Genomic DNA, 13,131 nt, shown 5'->3' with positions numbered 1-13,131 from the left:
CAGTCAGTAGGTGTGAAACTTCCTCTCAGAGTGGGGTTAAGAGTTCCTCCTCTTCCAGGAACACTTGAGCAGAGGGAAAGCAGCTGAACTGCTTTGCTTAATTAGTCAGTTTATCTGAATTAAGGATGGGCTAACGTGTCTAGGACAAGTAGTATAAAAGAGGGTTGGCAGTGCTAAAGAGGAAAAAACTGAAGACTTGTTGGAAGAGTGTGTAAGAGAGTAAATTTCAGCCTGAATTAAGGAGATAGTAAGTAGAAGACTATATCTAATAAAATAGGTGTTTCCCCTTCCTCCCTGCTCCCTCTCCCCCCAATATATTTATGTTGTTCCTTACAAGCTGGGGTGTTGAATTGGGGGATGCTCAGCTAGCATGTTAAGAGAAGAGTGTATGTGTGCAGGGGGAGATGGATGGTTATTTTGTTCCATTTTCAACTGTATATAAATATAGTATGCTAGTGTAGGTTGTGATCTGTTTAAAGCTTGTGTGACCGGACTCCTTACATGCTGATTGATACTGTCTCCTTATAATCACTTATGTCTCCATATGTATTTTTTGCCTTGTATGTCAGGTAAGGGTTTAATTTATGGGGTGTGCATATTTTTTTAAACATATCTGCTGCATTTGTCTTGCCTCATATCAGATTCCAGGGTTTTTTTCCTATTTATATGTATGCCTTCATATCTGATATCCCGATCAAATTACTTGGGATTTGGTTTCTAGGTCAAAAAAGAAACATTGCTAAACTTTTTTTTTATTTTAATTATAACAGACCTTAAAACTATGAAATGTTTATGTTCCTTGACCTGCCTACAGCACTTGCACAGCTTCCAGGAAGGGTCTCTTCCTTTGGATAACTTTGTTGCTACTACTGCTGAATAACTGACACTGTGGTTGTTTGCTTTAGCAATAAGAACCCCAGAAGTACCATCCTTTGAGACACATAATTAACCACAATTTATTCTTCAATAAAACTTAGCATTTACCATAAAATCCCGAAGGTATATCATTATTTCACAAAATCTCAGTTCATCACATTATGCATAATGGCATATATTTATTAGCATAATCTAGTCTAGTAATTGTACCTCTCACGTTAGCATGTATTTAGTAGGATCAGAGAGGGGGGTTAGAACAGAAAGTTCTCATGCAAGACTAAACTCTGGTTTAGGTGTAAATAAGCTTCCGAAGAAGTAGAATAAAGCAACAATCAATGCAAGTACTAATAGAAAGGAGCAGCAATATCTGTTACATAAATGTTGTGCTATGAAATAATAAATATAGCTTGTGCTTTTTACAAATTCAGGTAAGCATTTGTACACAGTTAACATAGCTTTTAAAAAAGAAACCAAGTTAACTTCAAAGGCCAGGTCTTCAATTGTTCAAAACATAAATATTATACACTGAAATGAAGTTTGGGTTTTTACGTATCTTCTAAGGTTTCTATTTCTGTGTATGAATGTAGAATTACTTTATATAGGTTTGGGTTTTTTTTTTCTGGTACTGTGCCCACATAAAGCCTTATATTAATTAATCCACATGGATTAATTAAATCGTACTCCTTGTTCTGTGCTCCAAGATTAAGCATGGCTTGTTTTGGTTCAGCATAAGGTTATATATAGAAAAAGATTCCCTGTGGAAAATAAGGAGATATGGCTGGACTGCATATATACTTGAGTGGCTATTGAAGCGTGTGAAATTTCTTCCATTGTTTCAATAGGTTTCTTGCATTATTTCATCAAAGTTTTAGTCTCTTGATTAAGTTCTTATGCAGCTCCACAGAGAAGCCATTTTGGTACAGAAAACATCATGAACATCAGCACACTGTCTCTTGAGATCAGAGATTAATCATTGGGTGGAATACTTGTATTTTGTTTTCAGCTATGGCCTGTGTCCTTCCAGGATGTATCTAAGCTCAATTTAACTTGACCTATGGGGTGTTTAACAGCCTTTCATACTTACCCTGCTAGCTCAACAATTTCAGCATCTTGTCTTATTAATGTATCTGGGCTCATAGGAAAAAGCAGGCTGTGCACAGTCTGCACTAAAATAAGTCCTCAGGAGTTTTCCTATCTGCATCTACTTCTACAGTGGCTATAGGAGCACAGTGCTGAGACTCCCACACCAGTGCAGTGAGCTGGTACAACTCCCCCAGCCCAGTGTGGACGGTGAGGTCTTGGGGTCTGATTCTGTGCTGTGCCCTTCTCCATGGCCAGCTCTGTGGCCACTGGGCTGGTGTGGACTGATGTGCCTAACACCTCCTTGTCTTTGAGCCAGCTTGGAGAGCTCTCCCTTCTAATCCCCTGTAAACCTGACTCCAGGCTGGAGTGATGATCAATTAGTGACTGCAGATTAATAGGATTATATGCGGGTTTATTTATTTGGCATATTAGGTTTAGTCCAACACAGGATTTAGATGGAATTGGAACAGTCAAAACTGACCTTGTAAAAGCCCAGCCAACTTTGATTTTAAACTCAGTTGTGTGATGCTAACAGCCTGAAGAACAGCAGGTAACTCTCTGGGCATCTGCTGCTTCTCCTAGTGCTCAGTTTGGGCTAAAGTGAGAGAAATGGTCTCAACCGGGAATATTCTCTGAGCATACTGAGAAACTCTCTGAGCAGGTGTACTTATTGCATGCCCTAACGCAGCAGCTAGGACCAGACCTGACAAAAAGAAGCAGCCATGGACATGTAGCTGGAGGAGCAGCTTCAATGCCTTCTTCACTCCAGCAACTTTCAAAGGCTTGCTCACCCCAAGTCACAGGCGGTTGGCTGCCCTTGAATGGCTGAACGGCTTGGGACTGTGTCACTCTTCAAAAGATCACACCAAGAACAGTCTTTCTTGTCCCTGGTTGGGAAGAGTGTCTCCTAGGCTGTGAACCTGGCTCTATACTGGAGTGCCATACCCACTTATGCTACAGCCTCAAGCTTTCCTTTGGTTGCACTTATTTCCCTAGTGAACCTCATCTTCATTGCTGTGCATTGGGTACCACTTTATCAGGACAGACTGGAGCAGTACCTTTCCAAGTCTTCCATAGTCTGAGCCTGATCAGTGCAGGTACTAGAGGAATGGGACTGAATTTCCTTATGCTGAGGAAGACACCGAAGCCAAGTTTCCTGCTTCCTAGACTGTTACAGGTGATGGTAGTGGCATTGCTGGAATGTGACCTGGGTTTTTAGGGGAAAAACAAACGTGTTAGTCTGTTCCCACAAAGAATGGCTGCTGGTGTTGACAGCTCAGAAACCTGCTGTGAGGACAATCTCGAAAGCAGTAAGAATGATGTGACCATAAGAGACAAACTTGGCAGCACACTCTGTGACTCACTGCCTATGATATACGCTTTTCTTTAAAGCATTTGCATAGTCCTGAGACACAAACACCTCAGCAAACTCTTCATGGCGCAGCCATAGTTGTGAAAACTAGCATAACTCTTCAGTACTTCCTGAAAAACCTCATCAAAGTTTTAGAATAATCCTGTACTGTGGCGGCCAGGAGGTTCCAGCAGGAGGATATGCAAGTGTATTGCATGACTAATTGGGATTTGTCCTTTCTTTTGTTTGTTGTTCTCATCTTCATCCAAAGTGTGGTGAACTCCCTACCAAGAAACTATTTATCTACTGGATAGTGAAGTAGAATGCTAATTCTGGGGCTTGTAGTCACTACTGTGTAAATATTTAATATCGGTGATAATGGCTCTTTGGGTAAAAAGGGTGTATCACCCGTAAGTGTTACTGGCACTGCTATTACAGTCTCCTGGATCCAAGGCAGAAGATCTGGCAGATGTTAGAGGAAGCACACTTAGACCTTTAAGCAAGGCACTAACAAATACAACAGCGTGTTCTCTCTCAGAGCTGCCTATTCAAGCAGCGTGTGGTCACTTTGGCTAGATAGTGCTGAATCTGGAAGCTGCTGATCTCTGTGAAAGCTGTGAGCCCAAGGCTGAGTTCCAGTAAAGATCACACAGGCAAAGATACTGATCAGAAAAGAATTCCGAAAGAACTAACTAGATTCTGGAGTCAACTTCAAATGTAATTTTAATTAACTTATTAGCAATCATGTGACTGAAGCTATAAAATGCAGGATTTCTTAGATGTTCCTATTCTTTAAATACTCAGCTTGTGTGTTCCTCAGAACTCTCTGTAAGGTAAGATCAAACAAAAAATAGCAAGTACAGAACTGGATATTTCGTTGAATACTAATTCCATATTAGTGGTTTAATGTCTAATATAGAAAACTGTTCTTTTTTTTTCTTAGCCCAAAGACCTTCTGAGATAGGTGCTATTGTCTTTTTATGGCAACAAAAGCCTTAAAACAGATTGCTTTATTTCAGTAGTTTTCCTGTCAGTCAAATAAAGACTTATTATGCTGATCTTTGTTCTTTCATCTTTGTTCTAGTACACTTAATGGCTTAACGTTAAGCCAACAGATTAGCTTAGTTGCTGTACTACTTCACCTGCTAGCCAACTTTGTTCCTTAGATACCATTCAGCTTCTTCCTCTTGCTGAGAAACTTAAGGTTAAGTACTTATCACCCCAATGCTGGAAGCAAATGTGCTGGAGATAGGAAGAGTTTTCTTGGTGAACAGAGAGGTATGTTTTATGCTGTATTTGGTTACCGTACTCAGGAGGGCCAGAGTGAGACCTTGGCAGTTTCTAGCCAATTGGGGCGGCAGGCATGCCTCCCCCCGCCTCCATCAGCTGTGCGCTGACTGAACCCGACTTGCAAACATAGGGGTTGGCTGTCTTTCCTAATACTGTCCGGAGTCCTTTCTGCTGACTGGGAGGGAAGGAAGAGGCTCTTTGCTTTCTCATCATTTCTCTTGAGTGCCAGCACAGCAGAGGATGCTCAGCAATCACTCATCTGTTTACTGATTCGCAAAAGGTTTGTTTTTTAAGGGAAATCTGATTCTGAGAGGAGTCTGTGCATGTAATGCCACAGCTTTTATCTTCTGAAGGCTCTGTTCTGTGACCATGATGTTTCTTGGAGGCAACAAATTCTCTAATGCTTTCTTTAATTGATGTAAGTATAGATTAATCATATGCTAACTTGGCAAGTGGCTTTATTGCAAATTGCTTCTGTCTTCAAGCACAGTAAAATGCTCATTATAAAAAAAAAAAAGTCATGGGGAATTTCAGCTCCTTGGTACAAATTGAGTTGTTGGTGTCTGGCATAAGTATTCTAACTAATATGCAAGGAAATAATCTTACAATAGTAAGATCTAAAGAAAAAAGGGGGTAGGTATGGTGGTTTCTTAGTGTATGTGGTAATGCATGTGAAAACTTGCAACAGACAGATGGAGACTCCTGTATTCTTGCTTGTTTGTACTTAAAAACATAGAATAGTTTGGGTTGGAAGGGACCTTTAAAGATCATCTAGTCCAAACCCCCTGCAATAAGCAGGGACATCTTCAACTAGATCAGCTTGCTCAGAGCCCCATCCAGCCTGACTGTGAATGTTCCAGTGTTTCACCACCCTCATTGTAAAAAATGTCTTCCATATATCTAGCCTAAATCTCCCCTCTTTTAGTTTAAATCCATTACCCCTTGTCCTATCACTACAGGCCCTGCTAAAAAGTCTGTCCCCATCTTTCTTACAAGCCCCCTTTAAGTACTGAAAGGCTGCAATAAGGTCTCCCCAGAGTCTTCTCTTCTCCAGGCTGAACAACCCCAGCTCTTTCGACTTTTCCTCATAGCAGAGGTGCTCCATCCCTCTGATCGTTTTTGTGGCCCTCCTCTGGACCCACTCCAACAGGTCCATGTCTTTCCTGTGCTGAGGACCCCACAGCTGGACACAGTACTGCAGGTGGGGTCTCACCAGAGCAGAGTAGAGGGGCAGAATCACCTCCCTTGACCTGCTGGCCACGCTGCTTTTGATGTAGCCCAGGATGTGGTTGGGTTTCTGGGCTGCAAGTGCACATTGTCGGCTCATGTCCAGTTTTTATCCATCAGTACCCCCAATTCATGGAGGAAAGGTGCTGTATATTCAAGCTGTTATCTTGAGAAGTACTGAAGGCTTAAGTTGAGGTTCTGATCCTGTATCTTTTCTTATTTGTTAACTTTTTGAGTCCTAAGACTGAAGAAAGCCAATCACAGAAAGCGCTTTTCGTTTAGGCATGCAGTGTAAAAGACAAGCAAAGATCACAGACTGCCTGAAGTCTGTCAAGCAGATCAGAAAAACAAACCCATCTCTTCATAATAACCTTTGGTGTTAATTGATTTGGAGTAAACTTTGCTTCAAGATTTTTAAGAGGAACAATTCCCCAAGGCCTATAAAATACCTTCTTTCTGCAAGTGGTTTTTGGGGCATCTGTCCTCAGAGGCAGGTGGCAATAACTGACAGAACCAGAGGTGGAGGCTGTTGGCTTGCTTACTGGCTTACTTTCACTTTGTTTCTATGTATTTTTTCAGAAATGGTCTTATCTGTTGTCCCCAGTGTTTTGGAGTGCCACATAACAGCTCAATCCCCAAGATACTTTATTTGGAATAGCTAAAAAATCCACTTGCACTAAGTCATAAAGTGAAAAGCTCTAAGGCTGCAAAGCTGGAAGTTAGGCTGGCTGAGAACCATAGTTTGGCAGTAAGCACTTACCTCTTGTATCAGTAGACTATCCTAGTGAATGTATTTAACTGTAATATAAAAGGATGAGTCAAAATGTGTATAAAATACAAATGTTTCCAATAGTCTTGGATATCTGCAATGGCTGGCCTGACTCGCTCAGTACCACTGGCAGGGAATAGGAGAGCCAGCTGATGCGAGCTTCTGCATGCAGCCCTGCTTGCTCCTTAAGCAACAAGACCTGACACCTCCCAGGCTCCTAGTCCAGACAGCAATAGCTCTGTCCCTATAAGCCCCTGTTCTAGTCTTGCCATCCTCATATATCCCATTCATCCCTTCCTTTCCTCCTCACACTGAGGAAGAGTTTTGGTCCTCAGCCTGAGAATGAGATTTTCTGTGTTGCTCAGCCATAGTGGTGAGAGGGCAAGGGCAGAAGAGGAGGAAGAAGGTGGCAGTACAGGTAAAACCAAAGGACAGAAAAATATGCTTCTCAGTTCTGGTAATGTGTGTTTTGTGGTGGTTCCCCCCCCCCCCAACCCAAACCCTCCCAAATAGCACTGTTCTGAAGCATGGGGGGGGGGGGGGGGGGGTCCCTCATCCAATGCCAGACCCTAACCACCTGGTTATCTCTCTGTACCTCAGGGGTGTATGTTTCTTGGTGAGTCTCATGTTATAGTAACAAAACATCAAATTATAGGTTCTAAAAATGTACAGCAAATCACTGAAGATTAATATTCAGTCCTCCTTCATTTCCATTTCTTACCTGCCACTCTTTTTACTATGAACTCCTGATTTCTGGTGCTAGGCTATAATCCAAACTGCTCAAAAAGAGTTTGTCTCTACTTCTGTCTTCCAAATTAGACAAAACTGGTTCATGAATGAGAGAAGAAAATGGACAAGTAATGGAACAAGGGGTTTTCTTTCTCTTCCCCACTGCACTGAAACAGAAGAATCCTACCAAGGGACATGTTGCTCTCATGGGTCTGTCTTAGCAGCCAGAAGTTGTTCCTCATTCCTAACCCTGGTGTTATAGTGGAGGGGGCAATGAAGCTTTTGACTCATCCTAGACTTTTACTATGAAGAAATTCTATGAACAAACATCATAGACAATGGGTAGAAGGAAAAATAGAGATTTGTTTAACTAGGGAGTTGTCAAATCAGCTTGCTATAATGTTTATTACTGTTCCATTACATCATTACTGATTCTTAGTTTATGAATTGGCAAGGGTTTTTTTGTGGTCATACAACCATACATTTTTAAGTTTAAAAGGAAGAACAAATAGGTAATACAGGAAGATACCTGGATTTCCAGCTGAAAAGGAACTTCAGGTTCTATAATAGGAAGCTATTCCAGTGTAAACTTTTTGGATTGCAAGCTGTTTTTCAAATGGATTAAAAAATAACTTATTGGAGCACTTGAGCAAGTGAAACAGATAGAATGATATTATAACACAGAGCATGTATTACCAGATCACTTTGAAGAGAGTAGTATCAACTCTTACACTCTGACAAAGGGTTTGGAGTCATCCTACACTGCCAGAGAAATCGAGTGGATCCATTTCATGCAAGAAGACTGAACAGTAACCTTGAGGAGGAGCAACTATAGTTAAAAAAATGTTTTGTCTGCCAAGCTGTCAGTATTTCAAGGCAATCCCTGCAAACACGAAAGAACATGTTGTAGGAAAGAGGGCAGCTTAAAAGAAAGTCACAGCCAGATTCCTCCCTCCTTGGTTTTTTTTTTGGGGGGGGGGGGAAAGGTTAAGCAGCATGTGATTGAGAACAAGACCTCACAACTTTTAATCTCCTTAGTTATTTGAAGCTGTCACATTATCCCTTTAACTACTCGGCAAGCTCCCTTGCTTTGATCTCCAAGCATTTCCTTGGCAACCTGGGTAGAAAAACAATTCATATCAGTGAAGATCACTTCAGTTTAGAAGTGACGGTTAATTAGGATAGGTTTGGATGGTGAGTCTCCAAATGCAGTCAGTCTTCTCCACATTCCCTTTCATACACAGCCCACTTCAACAGAGAAGCATAGATCTGAGGAATAATATCATATATAATCTGCTGTCTCAAAAATCTGTGGTCATTCAGACTTGCATAACACAAACAAGTCTTGATTTGGCTGGAGAGGGCTGTGGTATCTGTGGAACTATGTGTACAGGCATGAGTCACAAGGAAGATGTGCATGTAAATGTGCTGCAATCTAACCTCCAATTTGAGAGATTATCTTATCCTTGGTATATCCTATCCCACAACAGATACTAGGCTTTAATCAACCAAAGTAGATCAGGACAGAGGTCACTTAATGAGGTCTGAATGCCATAGGGTCTGGCGTGGTAAACAGTCTTTGGCGTTAGTATCTGCTCTTGTGGATTTTGGAGTGAAGTGTGAGAACAAGGTAATGTCCCAGAAGGAGATGAGGAACAGCACATTTATGTATTCATTCCAACTAGAATTAGGTCTAAATTACTTATACACAGAGAAAGGAGCTAAAGAGTTAAAGCTAGGGTTTCAAGCAAAATTGAGGCTGGGATAATTGCAGACAGCAGGATGCTGCAGTAGTGCTTTGTACCTCGAGGGGAAAAAAATATTAATCAAAATGATTAAGTGACAAACCAAGCCATGAGGATGCGGGGGCTGTGGGACAGAACTGAGCCTTGGATAACATTGTATTCTGGTCTTGCAGAAGTATGAGGAAAGGCAAGACAAGACAGGGACAGCAGCTTAAGGAGCTTCAGGAATTAATTTTGTGCCTTGATAGAATGCTGTGAGGAGTGGAATGGGAAACTGTAGTAACAAAAAACAGTTGCAGGAGACTGAATGGAGGAAATCACCAAAGTTATCCAAATTTCTGTTTTAAGAGAAGTGCAAAGTCTTTCAGATCTGCAGAATATAGCATTTGTGCTACCTTGCTGGTGTCTACTCTAGTTTGACGTGCTCCCAACTATCCTCGAGGCAGCAATGAACTGTTTAAAGGAGTTACATATGTGCAGGGTATTCCATGAAAATAGCATATATGTTTACAGTGTATGTTGACACCAGTACTGAACTATTTCAAGGAGTGACATATGCAGGGTATCCCATGGAAATAGTATATGTCTATATTGTATAGTTTATGCACCTGCCTAATGCAGTTAGGCTGTACTGTAGTGAGAGAGGTTATGTCCATATGGTATGTTATCATTTTGCTTCCTTTGAGACAGAAAGAATTCATACAGGAGTAACAGTGGCTACATTAAAAGTTTGTCTAGCTTATTCTGGCACATTAGATAGCTGTTTCTTACAGGCTGGCTAGAAGCTGCATGCCTCTTTCACAATAGTATTTACACAAGTTAGTTTTTTGCTGCTCCTGCTTCTCTGGGTTATGCTTTTGCAGCCTAATGAAACAATCAGGCAAGTTTCCAGCTGTTATTAACTGCTTGAGAATGATCTATTCTCTCTTAGGGAAGAAGGGGAATAGCAAACAGAGTCTGTACTAACTAATATCATGAGTTTCAGTTTAGACAAATTCATGGTGTTTCCCTCTTCCATGGTGGCTCTTCTCTCTGTCTGTTAAGATCTTGAGTACAAAGTTGGAAAAACTGACTGCAGTGGCATTATTATCATGTTTGCTTGCAGATTAGCATCTTTTTCTGGTGCAGCTGATGAAACGGTATTTGGTTCTATTTAAATGTCATACCATTTGTTGATAATCGGTTATTGAACTACAGGATGGATATTTGCTTTTGGTGTTTCTTCAAAACACTGTTATGCTTCTTGCACTGTTTAGTCTGAAGCTTAAACACCATACAGAAGATTCTTTCAGGGAAAGAATGTTGTCTTCATATCACCAGTTGATACATGATGTGTTATGGAAGATCAATAAGCAGTTTTAGACTTAACCATCTAGGAAGCAGACCTCTTATTTTTGTATATCAGACTTGTGAGTTTAATGTTCAGAATTTAATTGTTAGGAGGGTGGGGAGGAGAAGGAGAGAAAATGTGCATAAGACCAGAGAAGTATTTTACTACATATATATATATAGTGTGTATATATATAGTATATATGTAATATATATATATTGCTAAAAGCTCTCAGAAGTTCCTATAAGACATGTCTGTTTCTGCTACTACAGTAGCATGCAAGCCTTTGTTGTGCAATGTCAGTGAACAAAAACCACTCTGAAAGCCTCATGTGCACGCAGTCCTCTCGGAGAGGGGTTGGGCTGGGGAGGAAAAGGGAGCAGGCGTGACAGATACTTTTGATATTTAACACTTGGACGGGTTGTATTCCTCAGCCACAAAAAACGGGCAAGTACAAAATCTATACATTTTTACATAATTACCATGTTTGCTGTTCCAGGTCTTTAGGAATAGATAGCCAGGAGCTGTCTATTCCTATGCCCTTGTCTATTGCCCTTGTCTATTGCCCCCTCCTTCAGAGACACTAAAGATATGCTGTATCTCAACTGAAGTAGAAAAAGCATAAGCAATTATCAAATAAGACGGGAGTGAAGGGGAGAGAACTTTAATTAAACCCATTCTGAAATGGAAGTAAACAACTGAACAAGGAACTTGATTGCAGGAAGCTTGAGAGGATGGAGAAAAGGTGAGGAAAAAATAAATGGATTAAACATTGCCCCAAAGGCAAATTAATAACTTGGAATAGTCTGGTAGTAGTCCAGTCTTCCTCAGGATGTGATTGACTTCTCTGCTCTTCCCTTCCTACTCTCAGCCTCTTGACCTAACAGAGGGTATTTAATTTGTAGGACTATACTAGCACCAGGCTGTTTCTGTAGGCTGTAGTGCTCCGTTTTGTTGATAACTCCCCTTTGCTGGCTTCCCCAGAAAGCAGTGCTGGCTGTGGTGCCCTGCTTCTCTCTGACCTGGAGGGTCTGGCTCCAGCTCTGTTTTGCCTCCGCTCTGAGTGACCTCTTGCACCAGTTCCTGGCAGTACTGCAGCACCTCAGGAAAAGGGGAGAATTGTACCAAAGCAGACACTTCCTCTGCAGAGCAATTTCTCTTTGAAAGAAGCATACTAAACCACTGTTGGTAGGGGAGAAACCCAAGGCTGAGGCTGCCTGTTACAGCATTAGATGAAGAGAGTTTCCTTGGGCACGTTGGGAAGATTATGGTGCAACCATGGTAGTGTTTTTGTTTGAATTGTGGTAAACCAAGACATGTTCTGGCTTGTGAGGTAGAGAAGTCTTGGAGCATGTGAACTGGATGTCTTGTAAAGTTTAGGAGACTGAGAACTGTTTTAATGACTAATTTAGATACAGCCTGTAAGGCATAATAGCTTAATGCAGCACAACAGGAGTGTGCCCAGGGAACCAAACTGTTGATCCACAAATGTGCATATAAACAAGCACAACTTAGCTTAGGAAGGGTATGGCCGATAAGTCTCGCAACACAAGAATTAGGGAGCTTCCAGAGAAGTCATCAGGGAAGAAGCTAAAATTGACAACCTCATGTATCGATCCTGTGGAACTCATTGCCATTAGGATGTTGGAACAAAAAATATAAATAAATTGGAGAATTGAAACAGGAGCATGGAAAGTGGATCCAAATACATACTCTAAGTTAGGAAGTTCCTAAGAAACCGATAACCAGAAGGTGGACAGGTGAATTGGGGAAGGCTTTTTCTATACTTGCTTAGTTTCTTATTGCACCCTCGAATATCCACTACTAGCCATTTTAAGATGTGACTATGGGGCTGCAACAAATACAGCGCTGTCTAGTTTTATTGAAGTGAGACTGTGTAGTTATGTGTACCTTGCAAAGGTCCTTCAAGGAAAGGACAACTTGAGGGAGAGGGTACATCTCCTTCCTAAGCTAAGGAGTCCTTGGTATACTCAGTCTCACACTGCAGCATTCATCATTTCTGTCCTTCTCTGTATCTTTTGTGAGAGGAAAGGTCCATAATGGAATGTACTGCTGGCTGCAGTCTGGATCAGTAGCAACATAAGGACTCTTTTATTAAGATTTATTTTAATGCTTTGCTTGTTTTGTGTGCCTCAGAGTACTGAACTGACAGCTTCCTGAGACTATCCACAATGGTTTCTAGATCTTCCCAAATTAAAATAGCTACCTCCGAGTCCATTACTGTATACATATTAAAGTTTTTCTACATCGATTAATCTGATGTATGAGCAATTAATTTTATCTGTCCCTTAAAACACAAAGTGACTTTCTACAACTCTGCAGTTGGCTTTAGATTTGACTGTCCTCAGTACACTGTTACACAAACATTTTCACATCTGCCCTCCTTTTCAAAGATAATGGTGGTATTGTGCATTACTCTAACATTTGATGAAATTCATTTTATGCAGAAGTGGCTAAAGTATGACCAATACCCAGTTCAGTGTGGTGGTTTAGCACTCACATAACTTGCTTGTGTGCTTAGATAGCATGTTCTTGCATCCTGTACTGGTCTGGAATAGTGAATTACGTTTCACAGACCAGGTCATGCAAAGTAATTAAAACCTTGACTTTTCACTACATCCATAAACAGGAGGTGAAGGGATCTATGCCCAAAACTCTGCTATGCAATTACCAATTACTTCAATACTTAGGGAATAAGCTCATGACTTTG

The 13,131-nt window shown here is 41.0% G+C and overlaps 1 protein-coding gene across 1 annotated transcript in view; it reads left to right on the top strand.

Moving 5' to 3' along the window:
* Positions 1–201: 201 nt before the first annotated feature.
* Positions 202–13,131, top strand: part of SLC2A9 (solute carrier family 2 member 9) — a 138,241-nt gene continuing 125,311 nt past the window's right edge. The window contains exon 1 of the mRNA XM_009471115.2: positions 202–247. The gene's annotated coding sequence lies outside the window, so the exon portion shown is untranslated. The remainder of the gene's footprint in view (positions 248–13,131) is intronic.

Source organism: Nipponia nippon, unplaced genomic scaffold (genome assembly GCF_047370975.1).
Source record: "Nipponia nippon isolate SJK-2023a ecotype South Korea unplaced genomic scaffold, ASM4737097v1 scaffold_6, whole genome shotgun sequence".
NCBI classification, from domain to species: domain Eukaryota; kingdom Metazoa; phylum Chordata; class Aves; order Pelecaniformes; family Threskiornithidae; genus Nipponia; species Nipponia nippon.
This window is presented reverse-complemented; position numbering and strand designations above follow the sequence as displayed.